Source organism: Lissotriton vulgaris, chromosome 4_1 (assembly GCF_964263255.1).
Source record: "Lissotriton vulgaris chromosome 4_1, aLisVul1.2, whole genome shotgun sequence".
Classification (NCBI taxonomy): Eukaryota; Metazoa; Chordata; class Amphibia; order Caudata; family Salamandridae; genus Lissotriton; species Lissotriton vulgaris.
The window spans coordinates 1,703,943,724-1,703,966,499 of NC_141691.1; the positions used below are offsets into that span (position 1 = coordinate 1,703,943,724).

General features: G+C 44.1%; 1 protein-coding gene across 2 annotated transcripts in view; it reads left to right on the forward strand.

The window, feature by feature from the left end:
* SLC26A7 (solute carrier family 26 member 7) overlaps nucleotides 1-22,776 on the forward strand; it is a 577,439-nt gene that overhangs the window by 99,714 nt on the left and 454,949 nt on the right. The window lies entirely within an intron of this gene.

Below are 22,776 nucleotides of genomic sequence, written 5' to 3' on the forward strand. Positions count from 1 at the left end.
TTGGAATCACAGCTGCATGACAATTAGCGTCAGCTGCAAAGTTTAGGCTGTTAGTACTTTGGGGGCATTTTGAAGGAGACAGGAGTGAGATACACTCCTCCGCCCCAGCGCAATGGCGCACTTTGGATTCCGCTGCCTTGGCAGCAGCCCTGACATTTTGGACATAGGGCATTTGAGCCCCATTGAGAAGGCCAGTTGAAAAGGGGGACTGTTAGGATTGTAGGGCGCCAGGCCCATAAGTGGTGCTAGGAAATGTGATTCATGTCCTGAGAGTTATGCACCATGATTTATGCCTCTACTGTGGTTTATGTTATGAGGTTTTGCATATGGTGACTTATGCTGTGGGGTTGCTGTCTAATGCATTTACACTTATGAGGGGATTGCATAATGTGTTTATGCTGGTGAGGTTGGCACAGAATGTATTTCACGCCTAAATGTGATACTGTGCATAATATGGTTTATGTTACAGGATGGTGCTGAGTACAGTGTTTGCCAGTGATTAATGGTTGTAAGTTTATGATATGTCCTACATTTATTAAATTCACTTTGTGATGGTTCTAACAGTGGTCCAGTTGGCCCTGCCAGGTGTATATAATCCCTTGTAGATATTACCTAGTACCAGGTGGCACAATGTATATTATGTGATTACTATTCTAATGCGTTATGGGAATACAAAGGCTATTTTTGATATAACCCTGTGTGGATTTCTTTTTGTGGTGTGCCTGGTACGTTGTTGCGGTTTGCGTGTTGCGCAAACGCGTTACACATTGCCTCCGGGATAAGCCTGACCGCTTGTGCCAAGTTACCAAGGGCGTGAGCCGGGGTTATCTTTGGCGTGTAGCTCCCTTGCCCTTACTAGAGTGGTGGTCTTGCTATTTCCTGGGTTGGCCTGAAGCTGAAGGAGTGACTACCCCTGTGCTGTCTGCTATTTCTATGGTTGGCCTACAGTAGTAACTTAATTGGCATTGAGTAACTAGCTCAGGAGAGTAGATTATCCCCTAAGTGCAGTTGTAGTTTTCTGGAATCCCCAGTAAGGGTGGATCCAGTGGTGGCAGCAATATGTAGTCCAGTGTAGGAAGTCTCATTCCCAGTTCCCAGAGGATGGTACCTGGTTCCCGGTTAAGAGGGGGGCAGGTTGAGATTCAGGGGCAGTAAGATGCTGTCTCACCAGTCAGGGGGGAGGGGGGCATATGGATGAGAAGTGTGTTGCACTGGACAATTGGATGTGACGTTCCCCTATCCAGGGAGCTTGCCTTGAAAGGGAGGGACCCTAGAGGAATGACACAGGCATCTTCCAACCCAGCGTGGTGGAAATGGTTCAGAGTAGCCCAGCGAGGTACCCTTATAGTGAGAAGGTTGCAAGGCCTCACATCCTGTCCCGTAGGGGAAGGTGTGAGACTGGGCCGTATTCCGAGCCTCAACTTCAGTCTCCAGTACTGGATGGTTCTTAGAGGGAATACCAGGTAGGGAGCCTAGTCTGTCCTATTGGACTGTTCTTTGAGGGGGATCTCCATGTGTTAGGTGAGCTGGGAGTGATCTTACAAGGAGTGTCTGGGGTATCTTCCGGACCTGTGTGGTGGAAGAGGTTCAGAGTAGCTCAGCTTGGTCCCGGTGTAGTGGGAGTGGTGTAGGGACTCACGTCCTGTCTCAGAGGAGAAGGAGCGAGTGTGGGGCTGGATGTCCCAAGGTGCACAAAACCCTGTCTCAAGACCTGGATGGTTCCCGAGGGAAACACCAGGTTGGGAACCTAGGCTGTTCTGATAGGCCATTGATGGGGGATCTCCCAGTGTCTAGAAAACGTGGCGCCTCTGTAAGCAGAACTTCAGTGGATCTGGTGTCTGGCAGTGCCACTCCTAAGTGGAGGGTTCAGAATTCCAGATTGAGGGGTGAGAGGGAATAATAGTCCTCAGTGAGTGGAAGATCCAGTGGGTCAGGGGCCAGCCAGAATGGCTGAGTCACCAATAATTCACCATGGTGACGCCACTTCTGTCCTGAGGGATTTTCACGCACTGTGATATGGACAGGAGGTCATGAGATCTGCGCCAGGCAGACTGTCATACGACCCATTAGTTATGTGTCACCCTCAAGGGGGGGGGCATGCGTGCCCCCCATAAAGTCCTGGTTCGCCGGGCATCCGACCAAAGGGTACTGTCCCTGGGTTGGGGAGCCAGGTTCAGGTGTTTCTTGTCTCGGACGGAAGGGCAACTGTATTCAGTGTCCTGACCAGTTTGCCTTCCAGGGGTACCACTGCAGTTGGGAGGGTATAGGGCTCTGGAAGGGGGTGCAAAGGAAGGGAGTCCTCACCTCTGACCCCGGTGTAGCCAGTACATTTGAATCCCAGGTGGTAGACCAGTTGACGGAGAGAGGTCCTGAACTGGTGGGAGAGTTGTGTTCTGGGGGTGCTTCTCCTGGGGGTTGTGTTGGACTTAGCCCTTTTGGCAGGTTCACCCCAGAAGTTTTTGCATTCTCCTAGCTTTTTTGTGACATGGTGTTGGTGGTTGTAGGCCTGTAGGCACTTTAGCACTGTGGTCCAGTTTATGTTATGAGGTTTTTCATATTGTGATTTATGCTGTGGGGTTACTGTCTAATGTGTTTAGACTTATGAGATGATTGCATAATGTGTTTATGCTGGTGAGATTGGCACAGAATGTATTTCACGCCTTAATGTGATACTGTGCATGATATGGTTTATGTTACAGGATGATGCTGAGTACAGTGTTTGCCAGTGATTACTAGCTGTACATTTATGATATGTCCTACATTTATTAAGTTCACTTTGTGATGGTTCTGACAGTAGTCCAGTTGGCCCTGTCAGGTGTATATAATCCCTTTTAGATATTACCTGGTGCCAGGTGGCACAGTGTTTATTATGTGATTACTATTCTAATGTGTTATGAGAATACAAAGGCTATTTTTGATATAACCTTGTGTGGATTTCCTTTTGTGGTGTGCCTGGTATGTTGTTGCTGTGTGTGGCTTGCGCAAACTCTTTAAACATTGCTTCCAGGATAAGCATGACTGCTCGTGCCTAGCTACCAAGTGGGTGAGCAGGGGTTATCTTTGGCGTGTATCTCCCTTGCCCTGATTAGAGTGGTGGTCTCTGCCTGCTTTGGTGCAAGCCTTAGCCAACCAGAGATCCTATTTCTAACACTTTGTGACAAGAAAGCTGCAACGATTCACAAATCAAAAGCAGGAACACCAGAGAAAGAACACTGGTTTAATGTTGGAAGCAAGTGGGGTACCTTGAATCAGCGATAAACATGATGATGAAGGAGAACAACATCATAAGAAAATTTTAGACGTTACAGAAGCTAGCCCAGAACCTGTGATATCCCTTCACCTAGTTATATATCACATATTTCATTCTTCTTTTTTTGGATCTAGGTACAAATTAGTTTCATTATCCCTGTCAATCTTTTGCACAATCCACCTTAAGCATAGGTGTGCCATTTAAGTGGCATTCCTTCACTGGATCCATGGGTGATGTTGACCATAATTTTATCTGGACAATCTTCTCAGCTGAAGCTGCCATCTCATCCAGCAATGATACCGTGAAATTACACGTTTATTTTGAGCATTTAATGTTTCATTTCTGACATAAATATGTACATATTAGCCATTTATTACCGCAGTGGAACATGGCCATGGGGGAAGGCATTTTTGGTCCATGTTGCCTAAGACAAACTGTTGAAACGCACCTGGTTTAACCACACAACATTAGACTTGTGATTTCATCCAAATAGGTGTAAACAGTAAAGTAAAGGTGCAAAATAAACACAACTGTCTCTACCTTCTTTTATTAAACGTGCCGTGTTCTGTGTAGCAAGTTGGCTAGAGCCTTTTGGTGGGGGTGGGTAACAGTAAAGGTAAGGATGGAATGGGAATGTCTGTGCATGTAGATGGCCAAACTTCTCCTGGTCAATTTGTTTCTGTGCCTGATCTTTTCCCTCGCTGCTAGTACAATCCTCTCACAGCCTCTGTGGTGGTCTTGGACACCACTACAGAACCTGTATGGAATGTGTGTGTAGCCTGCAGATTTCTCTCTGGAGCCTCTTCCCCCTCCCATCATTGCTAAGTGTGCATAGCTCTAAGTGGGATGCTGTCTGCAGGAAGGTGCTATAACATTTGCGTTTGTATAATGTTTAGGAGTTAGCATTGCTTCTCTGTAATGGGCATTGCTCCTCATTCACCGTGAAGCTATAGTCTTCTGTGTGTCCCACATTATGTGCAACACTGGGATGCACAAGCGTAACCTCACCAGATATGGGTGATAGTACCACAGGGTCCTCTGTGTAGCCATAGGCCCTCCTCATTTGATATTCTTCGTAGCTTTGGTCATCATCATCTGTAAGCGAAGGCAGGCATGGTCACATCAGAGGCAGGCCAAACTGGAAATGTATGCACTTACAAAGTATTTGGACTTTGCACTAGAGCCTAGGTACTCAAAGTACGGCCCGCGGGCAACTTGCAGCCTGGCAGACCTTTAGACGCGGCCCCCGTGCAGAAGCAGTCAGCAGACATTGTTCGGCCAGTTGTTTATTCCTCGGGACCGCATTCATAGAAAAAAAAAGGCAATCAAAGGAGCATGCTCAAGAAATAAGTGATTTGCCTCCTCACATGTGCCCCCTCCCCTTCTTGCTCAGTGACATGAGATGCAGGAGCTCTAAGAAGGGGTGAAAATACAATAAGCCTCGTTCACAAGTGAACGGTCTTTTAACAACCTGTGAAGTACTCGGGTGCGGCTGGCAGCTCAAAAACTGTTTGTATGTTTGCCCGGGAAGCTGTCTCAGTCGGGCCTGACAAACCCAACTGGCAGGGAGGTTGTAGCCCTTTGAGCCACATGGGTGTTGCGCACCTTTCATGCAGGTTGCTAACTTTCTTTTCCAGTCCAGCATAGACATCAGCACCAGCAACGGTGGGGGAAACTACTGCTGTGGTGCAGATCTTCAACCTCAGTAACCAAACAGCTGTAGTCACAGCCACGAAGGAGGTCCATCAGGAACATCAGCCAGTCATATCAGTGCCTTTTCAGCAGCACCAATCTGTGTAAGTTCTGAAGAATCCCAAGGAAAAGGCGTGCTTTTTATCCACGTTACCACGCTATGCCTGTCCAAGAGTTCTCCCTCCTTCACCTCCCAATGGCCACATGTAAGGATAATGCCTTCTGAATAAGACACCTGAAGTTTAAGCTATGAGCCTCCCTGGTACCAAGCCGGTTCCCCTCCTTAGAGCTGACGGGCCTCTGTAAACATTCCCAGTTACTTTATGAAGCACACTGTGATTCTGCCTTGTTCTTCAAACAGGTCTCTCAGAGATGTGGTGTGGGTGCGGAGCATGGTGTTCACAGAGGGATTCCAGATGCTCAGTAACATTCAGTGTGATTATATGCAATTTGTATGTAGTGTCACTGAGTTCCCGCTTTACATAATGAGTAGGAATGCGTCCAAGTGTGACCCAGTGATTTGTGCCCTAGTGAGCATCACATGTGGATTTAGAATATCCCAAGATTAGATATTCAAAATATCCCTGAGCTCCTCCCTCTCAAAGAGTGGGTTCTAGCCCTCAAAGGAACTAGGTTTTTCCTTTGAGAGGAGAATCCCATATGATGAAGAATGTCACCTCTGGTGAGTGAGGGATTTCATCCTGAAAAGAGAATTTCCCACAGTTGGGTCTGTGTGGTATAGTCTATGGCTTAATTATCCTATTTTTTTCAATATTCTGCACATAACAGATCCAAGGATTTTGCACGTGTTTTCATTAAAACAGACATTGCCTGCAGCAACCATGCAGTCTTCCATACCTTGCAAAACACATTGTCCTTATTCTATTGTCCTTTACGTCTTGTCTGTTTCCAAGTGTTATTGCTGCAGTGTCTCTGTCCAGTTGCCTTGCGCCTGTGTCAGTGCCTGTTTCCTAAGGGCTGTGTCTACATGTCCTTGTGTTTGTCACTATCTCCTTGTTTTCAGGTCCAGTCGTCCATGGCATTTTCATGGTTTGTGTCCCAGAACGCGTGTCCATGTGGGAATCCTGGTGTCTGTATCTGAGTGGTTCAGTGTCTGTTTCCCTTCGCCTGGATACAGCTATTTTGTTTACCACTGTAACCCTGCCTGTGTGGCCGTTTCAGTGCCATTTTTCCTTTCTCATGTTGCAAGTGTCTTTGCCGCTTTGTCCATGGCCCAGAGTCAGTCTTGGTCCATACGCCATGTTTGCAATTTCAGACCCACTGCTATAGTGCTTCAATATGTGCATATCCTTCATAATTAATTCACCCCTTTACAAAGTGTGGACATTAAACCTGCCTTAAAGACTTAGAGGGCCTTATCAAGTCCCACTGGGTCTTGAAGTTAGCTCTTCTAGTTAGAATCAGGTTGCTAAGGTAAAAGGTATATTCAGAGGAAGAAGAAACTATCTGGCATTTCACTAACAAGCATAACAGAATTTGTTTTTGCTGTATGCAGGAAAGCCTTTCTTATTCTTGGCCAATTCTGAATTCCTAGTTCGCCAATCATTGGGGCATATTTACAAGTTAAGTGGCGGAGCATGGTGTTAGCCTCCTTGGCTTAACGCCACGCTCTGTCACTTAGAAACGCAGGGCTGCACCATGTGTACAAGAATATGATGCAGGCCTGTGTTTCCCTCTGCGCAGGCACCCTTGCACCATAGTGTAAGGGTGTGCAAGGTGCAAGGGTGCCTGTGTTGAGGGCAAGATTGTGTATGTACTTAATGCAGCACACATAGAAGTTGCAAAACTGCATTTTTTTAAAAAAATGATTGTTTATGTGCAGGAAGGGGGACCTTCCTGCACATAAACAATCATAACAATCATAGGTAATTTGCTGTTTCTATGTGTGCTGCCCAAGGCAGAACAAAAGCATTTCTCCTCGTTTTGCCTGTTTAAGACCAGGTTTTTCTGCCTCCTATTTATGCTGCCCTTGTAATTAGGGGGCAGAGTCAAAATCAATGGGTGTTGCAATGGAACGCCCACTGCAACACCTATTACCCTCCCCTTTCACGCTAAATACAGTGTTAAAGGGACCTTTTTTGCAAGGCAGCATTAAACTACATTAAGTGGCTTAACTCTCCCTTGTAAATAAGGTGAGGCCCCTTTCACCATCGCAACGTCACTGAAAGTGTATTTTTCTGGTGATGATAGAAGCTTGTAAATATGCCCCAAAGTTTTTTAAAAGGATAACTAGTGGGTGGGTGATCCTAATCCAGTCTTTAATATATATATATATTATCTACTGATTGAAATCCTTTTGAAAATAGACCCCTTTGTGATAATAGCTATAATACAAGTCTTGATCTATCAATTATTTGGTGCTTTTGAAACCCTAATACGTAGATTTCAGTTTTTATTCAGCGCTCCACAATATTTACTCCAGTGTCAATGCATTTTCAGTCTCTTGTCATTTTATGAAGAAAGTGCATGTTGTGAATATTGTGATTAATATCTCGATAATGCACATTACGCATGACTTATTGATTTGGAACCAAACTTTTAATTGGTGTCTTGTGGATTATTTGAATAGATAAATGAATGACTTTGGAAACTTAAGGGCTGTTACTTATGTTATCCCTTTGGGATGCATCTAAGTCTTTCTTTTGTAAAACAAAAAATACTTCTACATGTTTTTTTTTTTTTTTAAATAAACTTTTTTAGGTTTCGACCTGGCGAGGGGCACAAAGTGCCCCTCCCAGTTTGAAAACTTTTGTTTTCAGTAGGGATGTTCAGACCGCCTCTGTTTCCAATTGGCTAGCTCCATAAATGGAGACTAGCCATTGGGAGACAGAGGCTGTCAATCGCGCTTTCTCTTGAAAACGCGATTCGGGGGCGTTTCTGGTGCTTTTTTTAAGCCCCGCCCCTTTGTCCCGGGCCGCGCTGCGATTGGCTGCCGGCCCGGGACACCCCAGGACGTCATTTCCCGGGCCGCGCTGTGATTGGCTGCCGGCCCGGGACACCCCCGTGACGTCAGCCAATCACAGCACGGCCCGGGACCTGACTCGTTAAGTTTTTCTTCAATGATACATTCAGAAGTGACCCCGACAAGAATACAGCAAGAAAATGCATTGAAAAGTTTTATCAGAGTAACTCTGGGGGCTTGCATGTCCGGTTTTAAAGCCCTTTTAGCCCAATGGGCCTTGCTACATCAATCAAGTAGCCACCAATGACAGTGTGAATGCTTGTAAACAGATTGTACGACCCCTCCTCCTTTGGTAGCGGCGGATCGTCAGGTGTACATATGGACTCGGATTTACAGACCAGGATATGGCCCCGCCCACACCTAGTAAGAGTTGATTGAAGACGGACGAGGCACATCCACGCGCCGTGTGAGTCGGAGAATGGAGATTCTAGCGTGGTGGCAGCTCAGGGAGAGCCGGCGAGAGGAGGTCTCCTCTGGGATCTGGCTGGTTGTGCTTGAGGGCCTTCCTGACGTGAACGGTGATGAGGGGCTGCACTCGGGCAACACGCTAGTAAAATATCATCTGCAGCTGTGGGCAAAGAAGGCTGACACGCTAGGTAGGACATCTGTGCTGTTCATTGCCAGCATAAGTCGTCTCGCGGCACGTTCCCCAAAATATAAAGGCGCTAAATAGGGTTTTAGTGGGCTGGGTCCTGCGTTCTGAAAACCCGGAGCTGAGGTGGGATCCTATCGGGCACTTCATTTTGCCCTCAGTGTAGAAAAAATAATAATCTTACAGCAGGGCAGACAGTACCAGACATCACCGGCCTTCCCAGAAGAGGCTCCTTTATTGTTTGATAGTTGAACTCCACAGGGGGCAGAAGAGGAGGAGGGCCAAATTTAGGCCCGATTGTAACACCAAATCGACCATTTCCTGGTCTGCTGTCATGCTGACCAGTGGGTGGGTCCACGGTCACTGGTGAGTGGGAGAGGGGGGGGGGGTGGGGGGTGTTTGGCAGATGGAGATGCTGATTACACCCTGCACAGACTGATGAGTAAGTTAAACTAGGATTTGGCTTTGCTCACATTGGGGGAAAGGCAGAGACTGGGTAAGAGAAACGGGCGATTTGGGCTTTGATGACCACACTGGCCTTTCCCTTGACTTCAGGCAGTGCTGGAAAACTGTATCTGCACCAGGTGACCACAAACGCACCAGCAGCCCATCCGTGAACATCTTGCCCCTCCAAAAACCTCGTCTTTTGTTTCTCTCACAAGACATTTGATGCTGATGTGTGTGTATTTTTTTAAATATATAAATATTTCAATCAAGCCTCCTTCCCACATTTATCGCTCTTTGTCTACTGGGCAATTTCTTTAAATTTTTCTGACCGGTATTTATTTATTTGAAGTGGTGCTCTTGTATAATACCTGAAAGAAAGACTCGGTCTCTCTGTGCTTGAGGCACACACCCCAAGACACATTCCCCCCCCCCCCCCCCCCCCCCCCCCCCTAGTACTAGCTGGCGCCCTGCATGCTATTTGTTCATTATTAAATAACAGAGCCCCGTGCATACGTTTACAATTACAAAGGTACAGCAGAAAGAGAATAATATACTATTATAAGGAAACAATCCTATGACATAAGTAGAGCTGGAACAGGCGATGACTGAGCGTGGTTCAGAGAAAGATAAAGTGAGGCCATGAAACCTCGCAGCTTCCCCTGTGGTGTCACACGGGCTTTTGTGTGGAACTTTTTTTTTGTTTACATTTCGTGACTGCATGCACTGAAACAGTGATGCACATTTTGTTTACTTTCCTTGGTTGTCAATTGGTGCTGCATTAGTTGTTGCTAATGAATAAAAACATCCCCATGCACAAGCTAAAAGTTAATAAAAATATAATGTGGGCATGTACTAACTTAAAGGGTCGCATGTGGCCTTTTTCCAGGCGCCCTAATTCTCCCCTTTTGAGCACCATTCCAAGCATTTCAACAATGAATGCCCGTCTGCAGAGCCACCAGTAAGGCTTGTGAAATGCCAGGTAAACACTGCTGCCATATCGTAGATCCAGCTCTAAAATTTTGCCTAAAAAGGACAACGGCTCGTGAGCACACAGGACGTTGTTTCGCTTCCGATTTTTATTTACTTTTGAACATTCGCTGAGAGTGCATGTGTATGCAGTCTCTCACTTATCTAGCCCCCATGCACGCTCCTAAGCACTAAAGGAAAGATCGCTACGCCTGGAGGCCATATGACGGGGATTAAATCGCATACCTGTAACATTATATCAGTGCAATTCTGTGTGTTCCATTCTGTTTTCATGTTTGTTTCATTTGCCTCTTCCTCTGCTTCTTTGTCCCAGTAGTTTCTTTCTCTCTGTGCATTTTTTAATTTTGTATGATCAATAGTCTCTCTATAGGTCTTGTGGTTCTGTGTGATCCCCATCTCTGAATGCCTGTGCATGAATGAATGAATGAAATAGAATTTATATACCGCAATGGCTACCCTGAGGCCTCCCAGCGCTGCGGACGAACACAGAGAGACAGGCAAGGATAGGATTAGGTACAGTCATTGAAAAGAGCTTTCGAAATGCTGGCTCATCTTGAACGAGTTTTAATCTCATGGTACATGCTGACTATAGTTCCTCCTGTGATTCAGTGCAAACATCAGCCTAGTGTATTCCCCCCTAACCACAGGAAGTTCGTGGGGGCCTAAGAACGGAGGTGTAGTCTGTGTGGAAGCTTGAGTGAGAGAGAGGTAGTTGCTTGTGAGGAGAATTGAAGGGTGCAGGATCCCTGCGTGCGCTGCAGGGAGCACAGAGCAGCAGTAGGACCCAGGCACACCTATGAGTGCCCCTCCACAGTTTGCATCTCATCGGAACTAGCTACCATGACCCGATCACACTTCTGACCCACATTCACCACTGTAGGCACTCAGTTTGTCTGACTGAAGGACATGCTCCAGGCATAAAGTTTCTGTGGGAAGTCCACTGATGTCTGATTGCAGAGCACCCAGGGAGCGGGGTGCCTACTCTAGGGACTTACCTGATTCCCTCAGTGTGATTAGTTGTCAATTACAGGCATAGCTGGTGTGAATCTTTAGGACACCTTGGAGGTCGGGTGACGTTCTCTAGCTCTCAGCAAGTGTACAAGTGCAGGGCACACCGGAGGTGGGAGGTTGAGGTTCCCATGTTTTCTTGCACCCCCTTTCTCTCACATGAGATGAAAACTCATGTAACAAGCATTTACAATGCAACGGTTTCGCCTTTGGAAAAGTTAGAGCTATTGGCAATGCAAATGACAATGCCATTTATTTATCTGTTTTCAAAACCAACACATAAATACAAATTTCGTCATTTACAATGCCAATAGCTCAAACTTTTCCAAAGGCGAAACCGTTGCATTGTAAATGCTTGTTTAAATTTAAGATTGGATCAGACAAAATTGATTGTGACCAATAGCAAAAACAAATATTGACGGTTAACTATTGTCATCAGTCTTCCATTTGCATCATTCTAATTCTGATATACTCTCTTCTACCCTCTAAAACTCCATGGAAACCCCTGGGTCTTCCTTGTGGTCTGATTGATTTTTACAGGTTGCTAAATGTAAAGTCAACCATAGCTAACATCATGCTTCAGTGACCTATCTACTCATCCTTATACGCACCTGGTCCTCTTTTGTATTCCTAGACGGAAAACAAGTTTAATGCTTTAAATCTACGGGCAGCGTGCAACTGGGAGACCATTTGGCAGGTTTTGCAGCAAGAGTCCCCATATCTTTTCAAATTCATTGAATCTCTCCCCTAATGCATGAAACATTCTTTCCATAGCTAGGATGTCTCCAATTAAAAGTTAGCCTGAATGATTCCAGACATTCCTCATAGAAGCCCTGTTTGTCTTTTTCTATTATTTAAGTATTGGAGAGTATATGTCTATATGAGAAATTGGGTTGTTGGTTGAGGCGGGTGGGTGTTCTTCTCAAGCAACAGCTGCAATCCTTGTGAAGGTGAACCACAAAAGTTACTAACTTTACCTGTGCTTAAACCTCTGCTAGCATGGCGCAAAAGCAGTTAGGCTTAACTTAGAGGCAATATGTAAAGTATTAATGCAGCACACAAATAGTAATAAAGTGAAAACACAACACAAGATAAATCCTCTACAAATTTAGTAAAACAGAGTAAAATTTAAAAATTATTTGAGTCCAAAGCAGCAAAAATCCAATCAGTCGAACGAAGATGTGCAATTTGAAAGCTTTACGGTAAGCATAGCACCTAAAAGCAGAAAGCACCACTCACGGCTTTCTGGTTGTGTGAGACCGGGTGAAAATCACAAGTTCCGAGCCAGATACAGGGAACAGGTTAGTCCCGCTGAAAAAGTCACCTTCTAAAGTCCAGCACAAAGAGTTCCCTTCGCAGTGGATCTGGCCGCGAGGAGCAGGGACAGTGTCTTAATGGTCATCGCTGTAGGGCAAAGAGCAGGCCGGGCGTCGTGGACGGTCATCGATGTAGCTTTGTATTGGCCGCCACAGGGGCTGTTGAATTACTAGCCCGAAGTGCAGATCTCGCATTCCTTATTGCTTACATTGCTGGCGGTTGCTGTAGCACCAAGAAGCAGGTTCACCAGAGCCTTGCATTAGCGGTTAGCATGTGCAGCAAGATCTTGGCAAAAATGGGAACGTTCGCGGTCGCGAAGAAACCAAAACTTTGAAATTTCACCATTTCTTCAAGGAACAGCTCAATCAATGCCACACCAAGGAGAGGTGACTCTTGGGGGATCCGTAACTCACTCCGAAAAGGCCAGCAGATCTCTAGCAGATCCAGTTGCAGGTCCAGGCAGGACTAGTACTGCAGGGCTGCTGGGCAATTTCAAAAAGGCCTCAGGAACTTGTTGAGTTCCCACCATATAGCATTGGGCAATGGGCCAGCGTACTTCAGCGACTGGTTACTTTCACTTTGAGTGACTGCTCTTTCACAATGAGCATGTTATATTATATTGATTTATATAGTGCAATTATCACTAGAGACAGTATCCAGTTACTTGGGCAGGTGTGTAGGTAAGTGATCCCCGAGGTGATTATGTGAAGAGTCAGGTCTTCAGCTTCTTCTGAAACTCATGAAGTGAGGAGAAGGCTCTGATGTTTGGAGAGAGGTTTTTGACATTGTGGGTGTGAGGTAGGAGAATGAATGACCTCCAGTTTTGCTTTTGCAGATGCGGGGAATGTGTGCGAGTGTGAGTGAGGCAGAGCGTAGGTGTTTGGTGAGTTGGCAAAAGTGTATGGGGCTGTTCAGATATTCTGGTACTGTGTTGTGTAGGACTTTGTTTGCGTGCACGAGAAGTTTGAATTGGCTGCACTTGTGAATGGGGAGCCAGTGAAGTTTTCTGAGTTACAGTGTGATGTGGGTGTGGCGTGGAAGGTCAAGTATTCGTTTTGCTGCAGTGTTCTAGATGGTCTGGAGTTCCGGTTTGATTTGATTGGAGATTCTGATATAGAGAATGTTGCTGTAGTCCAGTCTAATGGTGATTAGTGCTTGCATGATGGTCCATCTGGTGTTCTGTTTTAACCATTTGAAGATTTTTTGCTGCATGAGTAGGAAGTGGAAGCAGGAGGTGCACACTGAGTTGACTTGATCTGTCATGGTGAGCTTGTCATCTAGGATGATCATTAGAGTTCTTGTGTGGTCTATGGGTGTTGGTCCTAGCTCTGATAGCCACCGGGTGGAGTCCCATGGGAAGGTCTTGTTGCCGTTGACCAGTACTTCCTTCTTTTCAGAGCTGAGCTGCAGGCAGTCAGTTCACATCCAGTCTGCTACCATGGTCAAGCAGTTGGTGAAGTTGGTTCTGGCAGTGATTGTCTTGTCCATCAGGGAGAGGATGAGTTAGGTGTCATTGGCCTAGGGGAGGATGGTGGTGTCTTGTGATCGGATCATGATGGCGAGCAGTGTCATGTATATGTATTAAAGGGTGGGGCCCAGGGACGATCCCTGTTGATCTCCAAATATCAATGTCTTGGTCTGTGTAGTCCGCACACAAGGTAGTTCCCTTCAGTGCCAGTATAATTACTTAAATGTTGCCTTTGTATTTAGAGCCTGCAGTGATAGCAGGATACTTTCTACCAGATGAGAGCATAGGCCACATCTAGCTTTATCAGTTCCTGTCTACTGTCAATGCCATTGTAAATTATTTTTGAAGTGTCCTATTTCACAGCATATTGATGAGTTCATGAGAAAAGAGATGCACACCTTGTCATCCATATGTAATCAATGTTCTTTGGCCGTAGTGATATATCGGCGTGCAAAAACCTGCTTCACACTTCGCCTCAGTGCGCTGTGACGTTAATAATTTTACCACAAGGAACCCTTTTTCTGATTCCACCAGGCTGCCCTGCCACACTCATAGTTTGAGTCCAATGTATCAATTTCTTGAAAAGTACTCTTAATTTAATCCTTATTTCATCATGCTTTTTAATCCATTTACTCTTCATTCATTATCAATTCATTTTACTCAATCTTGTAAGTGTCGTTATTTCATTAAAGCACAGAATTCCATGTAGTGTTTCACTTGCCATGATTTTAATAAAACAGTCCAATGCATTTCGGGAAATCCCTTCCCTTCATCAGGGGCATCTATAAATACAAAAATGCATCATTATAAAACCATATTCATGACTGTGAACTTAATTGATAATGTAACAACAACGTTTTACGAACCCCGTTTACACAATGCTGCACATTCAGAACCGTTTTCATGCTCTATTTCATTTCGTCATTAAAGGTTTCTCAACCCGTTTATCATGCTCAATGCGGCAGTTCTTTAACAAGAACATAAATGCAAAAGTGAATCATTGTGCGCTTACCATGACATATGAGTCCTGCGTTTGTTAACAAACTTTCCTTCACCATGTACCGGAGCACTGCTAACGCATAGCGAAACCTTTTTAAACTGAACAAACTTTCACTTTTAAGTTCCCTCCCGTACTCCAGCCTCTAATTCACCACGTGTGTGCCTAGACAGCTCTACCACTGACATTAGCGAAGGACTATTCAAAATACAGTGGTTACCGCACATTTGTTCCTGCAATTCCCACAATGCTTTGTAATTGTGCCCATTATCGTTCTTTGACTCCGTAATCACCATGTATATTACACTGAACTTTTATTGTTGTTAATCAGTCCACTTCTGTCTATTTTAAAAGAACAATCCCTTGATTAGGTACTTTTCACTCCCTCGTACTTCAACATGGAAGGGAGCCCAAGGTCTGTGCTCATCGCCTTTTAAATTTTAAATTTGTTCTTCAAAGGTAATCCTTGTGTCTTAATTTTTTAGCCCTGGGTGCAATCTCATAGCAAGACAAAAAAATCAAACTGATGAGTTCATGAGAAAAGAGATGCACACCTTGTCATCCATATGTAATCAATGTTCTTTGGCCGTAGTGATATATCGGCGTGCAAAAACCATTCACAGCATAACTGTTTGCATCTGTTCTGAAACTGTTCTGTATTAAGTTATTCTCTGTTTATTATGCATGCAGTACACAAACCAAAAGCTTCAATATTATACATGTGAATTAATAAGCGGATAATTTATCAGAACATATTTATTCTGGATTCAATCTCACCAATTGTTCTTTAATAAACTTTGCTCAGAATGAAAATCAGTCTTTATCATGTTTAATTTACAGCACTCTCTAACACTTTTTGTTTTTTTCTTCTTTTTTTCTTCTTTTTTTCCTTATTCCTTCTTTGTTTCTTTCCATTTTTCTGGCTTTCTTTATCTCTTTCCTTATTTCCTTTCTTCTTTTCACTTTCTTTTTTTCTTGCTTTCTTCCCACCTTTATCGGGTTCATTCCTCCTTTCTTTCGTCTTTTCTTCCCCTTTTCCTTCTGTTTGTTTCTTTATTTCCTTCCTTTTTCCTTCATTTCATTCTTTCCTTACATCTTTCCTTCCATCTTTCTTTCCATCTTGCCCTCTTTCTATTTTTCCATGCCTTCTTTCTTTCTCGCCTACTTTCTTTCGATGTTCTTTTTTAGTCAATTACAGATTGAAGAACACCTGACAATTTCCTGGAATAAAAATGTTCTCCAAAAACCATGACAATACAAGGATTGCCAAAAGGTTGGAGGACAACGCCAGACCTGGTGGCTTAGCTGTTTGTTTTGTTACTGGGTCCCAGATTTTTAGACCTGAGTTTGTAGGGGTGATACCGTAAATACTCAAGGATAGTCCGATCTAGGTTTCCAAAGTTGATCCCATAATGTACCATCTCTTAGTGTGCGTTCCATGTGAGATCAAATGTTATCTGTTTCTGGAAGGAACGGTCAACTAGGACTCTCAATTGAGCCGCTTTGTGACATAGATTAAAGCCAGAGAGTCCCTTGTCACCCCTCTCTATAACCTTCTGAAGAGTCTGGTACTTTAGTTGAGACAGCGTGTCCTGACAGAAAAAGCAGAGCAGTTGCTTGAGTTCTTTAAAAAATGTAAATGTACTATCACTGGAAGGCTTGAAATAGATCACGAGAATCACAGTAAGATGTTCATTTTGATAGTACTGATTTTGGCACAGAAAAATGCGGGTGTGTGTGGATTTTCTTAGGTCACTTTACAGCACATGCATACATCTCTGGTAGTTTCCCCTGGACAGATTGTGAACTTTGGGAATAATTTGGTTCCATGACTTTTCAATAATATTAGCGAATAGCTGTAGCACCTGAAGGGAAATTTGCAGTTTTTGAGAACTCGTTGAATTTGAGCGGTCTGACACACAGCATACGTTTTCGGATCTTTTCTGATCTTATCAATGAAATAAGATCGGCCTGGCTTCTTCCTATGTTAATGAATTGCTTCATTCTTCACTTTTAACATCCGGTGCCTCTTTAAAATTCTTGTTCACTTAATTTAATGCATTAGTCGTTTTGAACATAACTGAAATAATGCAGCATGCAACAATAATGGCTGATATGGCATTATTTTTAAAAGGTTTTACTAAAACATGTGGGCTGCAGAGTCTTCCTAAACAAGATAGGAGATTTAATATTAGGTTCATAAGTACCTGTATGTTCTCATGGGCAACATTGCTTATAAAAATGTAGAATACTAATAACAATTTGTAAGCTTTCTGGTGTGGATTGTTGCCGAGCTGAAAAAAATAATGCATAATTGTTTTCATGTGAATGCACAACCTTTTAGAGTGCCACAACCAGGATACCACAGAATATGGGTGGTTCCAAGGTCAGTTGTTCATTCTAGAAATGATCACTGCTCTATTTTTTTCAAGGACCGATAACCAGGAATGTGAACCCAAATTTAAGGATCCCTATCTGCATACTTTAAAAAAAAAGGAAAACCTACAGTGGGTCCTCTCTCTATCATGGGATAGGCGCTTGTCTACCCTCCATTGAGAACGCCGGAAGGCCATGTGAAGTAGAAGTAAAATCTCAAAAATCAGCCATATGCATGAGGTTGGGAATGAAGGCCTGGATAAAAATAGGGTCCGGTATCCTGGCGTTGCTGTACATAGCCGACTACCTCACATAGCTGGTTCAGTGGGATGGGTTGGAGCTCAGCTTCTGGGCATAGGCAAGGCCTAGCACCCACATCCTGCTGTTCACAGCCCAATTCCATGTGTAACTGATGTGGGTGGGGGAGGGAATGATACAGGGCTGTAGACAAGGTGTAGGCAAGGCCTTGTGCTGAGAGATTGCTGTGCATAGCAGACGTCCTGTGAAGCTGGTCCTGTGAGATGAGACTCTACAAAGAACCCTACATATGTCCAAAGCCTGTGTGCACCTGGTTAGAAAGAGGCTTGGTGGAGTTTACCATGACAAGTAACCGAAAACATTATGTGAAAGGTATAATATTGTTCCATTAGCTCATAAACAATTAACATATGTTGATAAATAAAGCAGGCATCCCTCTTAAACACATGGCATCACTAATAGCATCTCAAATGACATAATTGGTGACATTAGTAAGATCAGGGTGTGGCCAAGGGCCATATCCTGTGCATAGTCCACACTGTGCATGACCAAAGAACATTTTTAGTTGTTGCTGTAGAATCATATTTTTGGAGGGTTTATGAGAATTACATTGCAGTCACTGCACTTTGTATTGGTCTACTTGCCTAGATAATTAACAACCATCTGGGAGGAATCAGGTATGGATGCAGGATGTCGCCAAAGGCTAAGCCTTCCATACCACACCACACCACACCTCACTGTGCTTGGCCAAAAGCCTTGAGGAGTGGGTTCTGTAAATTCATGATTTTCAAGGGAGTGGTAGGGGGTGGGGCAGAGTTTGAAGTCATATCTGTTTGACTTTTTTTCTCCACTGCTTAACATCGGGTCATGTTCAGTTCCTCAGAAGAATAGAGTGTGGCCCTCAAACATAGTTGTGCTCTCTTCTCCTGCACAAAAACTGCATCTCATATAATAATTTGAGATGCCATCTATGTTGTGATGCGTGGTCATGAGCAATGTGTGGTGTAGGCATAAGTTATGGTTTGCAGTTTCAGTGTTTTTTAGGTTTGGCTGGACAGCCACAACTAGGGTGACCAACCGTCTGTAAATTTCACCGACCGTCCGTAATTTGGCATCACGTCTGTTGTCCTTGAAGATTCTTTTTACGGACACCTATTGTCCTTATTTTTGGGCCTTTCAGGGAGCAGAGCTGTTCCACTGAGAGAGGCCTCTTCTCCCTGATGGACCCGCCTTGCACTCATCTGAGCACAAGAGCAGCCTCAGCCCCCATTGTCATTCTGTATGCAGGCTGATTGCCACATACAGAATGACAATGGGTCAGTCTGGGCTGGTACAGCATGTGGTAGCCTCCTCCAGCCTCGGTCTAGGGCAGGGCATTCTGTCACATGGATGTGCAAAAACACCCATGCTGCTGCTATTTGAGAATCCAGCTCATCAAAGGAAGGCGGTGAAAGAAGTTAAAAGGGAAGGATTATACTTCTTTCAGAGTCTCAGCATCTTAAAACTGACGCATTTTCAATATTATATTCAAGGAAGCCATGGTTGTTGCTTTTATATTTTATGCAACTAACAACCATTGCCAATGCCAATATTTCTGGCTTGTTGTAGGTGTAACGTTACTTGTTCTAGGTGTGACATTACTTGTATTATATATCTGGATGCAATGACAGAAGCAACAAAAATACCAGTCAGGTGGCACATTATAAAAAGCACAGACTTTTAGCTTAGGTGTTTAAAGCCACACCCTTAATTACATCGAACACCCCCTTTGGAGAGACCCCCCTAGTTTTTTCACCCCATGTAAAGCTCTGGAAACCAACCCATGTCACAGTCTCCTCACGTCCTGGCGCTGTGCATGATACATGACTCATGCCTTCCCCTTTTTCAGATTGCGTATGTGCAGGGGCATATCAAACCCTCCCCCACCCCACCCCTTGCTTTAGGAACTACCACGACGGTGGAGTTCTTTATGGGTCTCGTCTGTCTGCAACTCTGCAGACAAAGGCTCAGCTCATAATTAATGTGAAAAGGAGAGTGAGTAAGTAAGTGAAGGGATGGGTGTATGGCTGGATGAATTAGTGAAAGGATGGATGGATTGTGAGAGATGGATGCGTTAGTGGAAGGATGGATGAGAGGAAAGGTAAATTGATGGATGTATGGGTGGAATGGTGGATGGATGGGTAAAAGGATGGATGGATAAGTGAAGGGATGGATGGATGAGTGAAAGGGTGGATGATGGGCGAGTGAATGGGTGGATGAATGAGTGAAACAAAGGATGGATTGATGAATTGATAAGTGAAAGGGTGAATGGATGGACTGTTGAGTGAAAGGGTGGATGTAAGGCTGGATGAGTGAGTGAAAGGGCAGGTAGATGGACAAAAGGATGGCTAGATGTGTGAAAGGATCAATGAGTGATAGGATCAATGGATGGATACATGATTGAATTAATAGATGGATGGGTGGGTGGATGGAAGTATGGATGGCTAAGTGAAAGGGGGATGGAGAGAGAAAGAGAGGATGGGTGGATGGATGACTGAATGGGTGAATAGGTGGAAGGATGAGTGCCTGGGTGGATAAACGAGTAAGTGAAAGGATGGTTGTATGTGTAAATGGCTGGATGGATGACTGAATGGATAGATGGGTGGAAGAGTGGATGGATGAGTGTGCGGATTGATAGGGTGAAAGGGCGGTTGAATGGATAATGGATGGATGAGTGAAAGGGTGGATGGAGGGATGGATGAGTGAAATGTTGGATGGAAGGATACATGATGGATAGGTTTGTAAATGGTTGAGTACTGATATGGATGGGTACACAGATGGAAGGACAGAATGAATGGTGAAAGACTGAATGATCGATGAAAGTATGAGTACAATTCCCATTATCTTAAGCAACATGTCTTATACATTGACTTTCACATTTATGAGTCATTGTCTGTATATAATATGTGTGTGATGTAACACACTCCGACACCTTGCCCTACATAATTGGGATTAGTAGAACTATAAAAGAAATTAAATATATATGAGAGAGGATCTATGTGAAGATGAGGGGCACGATTGGAGGGTGATAGAGAGGCCGAACTGGCTGGACCAGGCATCGGGCGTTTCCCTGGGAGGCTGGAAAGGTGGGGGAGGGAGTGTTGTTACTGGTGGCTGGCACTGCAAAGTTCCTTGTATATTCAGCAGTTTTCAGGCAAAAAATGTGTCCTCAAAGATTGTCATATCCTGGTGCTCAGTAAAGTCATTGTTTATTATGCTTTAGAATCTAATACAATTGATATATGACAAATGTGTTATAGACTGAACCATGTTTTCCCAAATTTTCTTGGGGGTGCGAAAACAAAGGCTGTGAGCTGTCAGTTTGTTTGTAACACACATTAACTTTTCAATATCTGTAAATAAACTGTGCAAATGTTTCAAAACATATCAGCAGTTAGGAAACGACAAATGGACCACTTGTTTGTAATTCAGAAGTGTGCTGGAAACAGAGTTGTAATAGGATCAAAACAATCAAAACGCCTTACTTGGTGATGTTCAAATGATCCATATTTTCTGAAGCCTCATTTCCACACATTAGTATTTGTGTGCTATATAGATTTATCAGCAAAAGTGAATGATGGCATTTTGCTTCCATTTCAATAGAAAATGTTCTGTATGTAAAAGACAGTGCCTCCTTCTGCCCTACAATAATAATGCCTCAACCGTGTACACAGTTTCTAGTCTGTGGCACACTTCTGTGCATCAGTGAGAATCTGCAGTTTAAAGCTTACAGAAATGTAATGCCCAATCAGTATACTATTTCCAATATACAGCTAAATAAGGAGGGCTGATATATGGCTAGCCAGGGCATATTATAGCAATGTCAGCACCTATCTAACCACTCTGACCCACAATAATACCATTACACTCAGTAGTGTGCAGCCAATTAAAGCTCATTCAGTCTGATTAATAACTCCCCTTTCCTGCTTAATGCTCTTACCCTTATAAAAGACCTCTCCGCTATCTTATCATTCACTCAATACAATTCCAGTCTCTGTACCAGTCATCACCAGCTGAACAGAAATGGAATGCTTGAAGCGATCTGACACATAAAGCTGGTCACTCGGAGGACTGAACTCTAGTCCAGCACTGCAGGACCCAATTAGCTGCATCCTATGCATGATGCTTTACACCACGCAATGTCTATCTAAGCAGATCTTTCCGATCATTTCTCTCATGAAACCTGCCTACTCAGGACCATTAATTGTAAACAAAATATCAGACTGGACAACCAAGAACAATAACCATATACATAGATTGTTAACATATGAAATACCACGAAAAGACCTGCACAGTTTCTCAAATTTGCGCGCATACTGAAAAACGTGTCTACCCTAGAGGACCTAGTCAGTATCCAATAGGCTAATAAGGATAACACAGGAAGGAGATACTTCTTGTGTCAGTGAATCTGTGCAGCTCTGGATCTACCTATTATGTGAAGAACCCAAGCTTCATCAGTACCCGGAGCCGGTCCTCTAGTGTAGACACGTCATTACTCAAGGTCCTAAAGAATCACGAGTTGAATTAACATTAACGCGAGAAACATGTTGACCATGAAAAACACGCACTGACCTGCACTGCAATAGGAACATTACTCTCCTTCCAGTGCTTGTCACTATACCTTTTAACTAAGACAGGAGACCCCTAGAATAAAAGTTTCACATAGGTACTCCCAGCCTTATTTTAAATGTACTTACTCGTCTACACAACTCTTGCCCCACACCCGCACTTCACAAAACGGCTGTTGGATAAAAGATCTCTGATAAAGTGCCCCTCCTAGAGGTGAGCCCATTGGGTATTGCAGCGCCGACCCAACTAGGAGCAGCCTAGATGATGAAGCATGACACCTGCAAAGGTGTGTGAGGGCATTACATCCAACAAAATGGATGCCCAACTGTGACCTCACTGAGACCAGTGGCACCATCACACTAGTGTGACATATACATCTCTCTCCCCCTGAGGAACAGCCCAGCACCTTTTTATCTTGATCTGCGGGGGCACCCGCTGTTGCTGGACCTCCCACTCAGAGTGAGTGGAACTCGCCCCCCCCCCTCTCCCCCTTGTTGGATACATAAAATATGTATGTGGTCTACAAATTGTGCTGTATTTCTTTCCCCCTTCTCTCTCTCTCTCTCTCTCTCCATCAAATATATATATATATATATAGATAGATAGATAGATAGATAGATAGATACAAACATACATACATACATACATATATACATACATACACACCCCAGTCAGATATAGCAACTTTCTAGTTATGTTTAAGACTCCGTTTCCATTCCACTATAAAGACTTCCATTTATATTGAATCCTAGTGGCTTAGAGCCAGTGCTTTAAACTCATCTGTCTGTAGTCG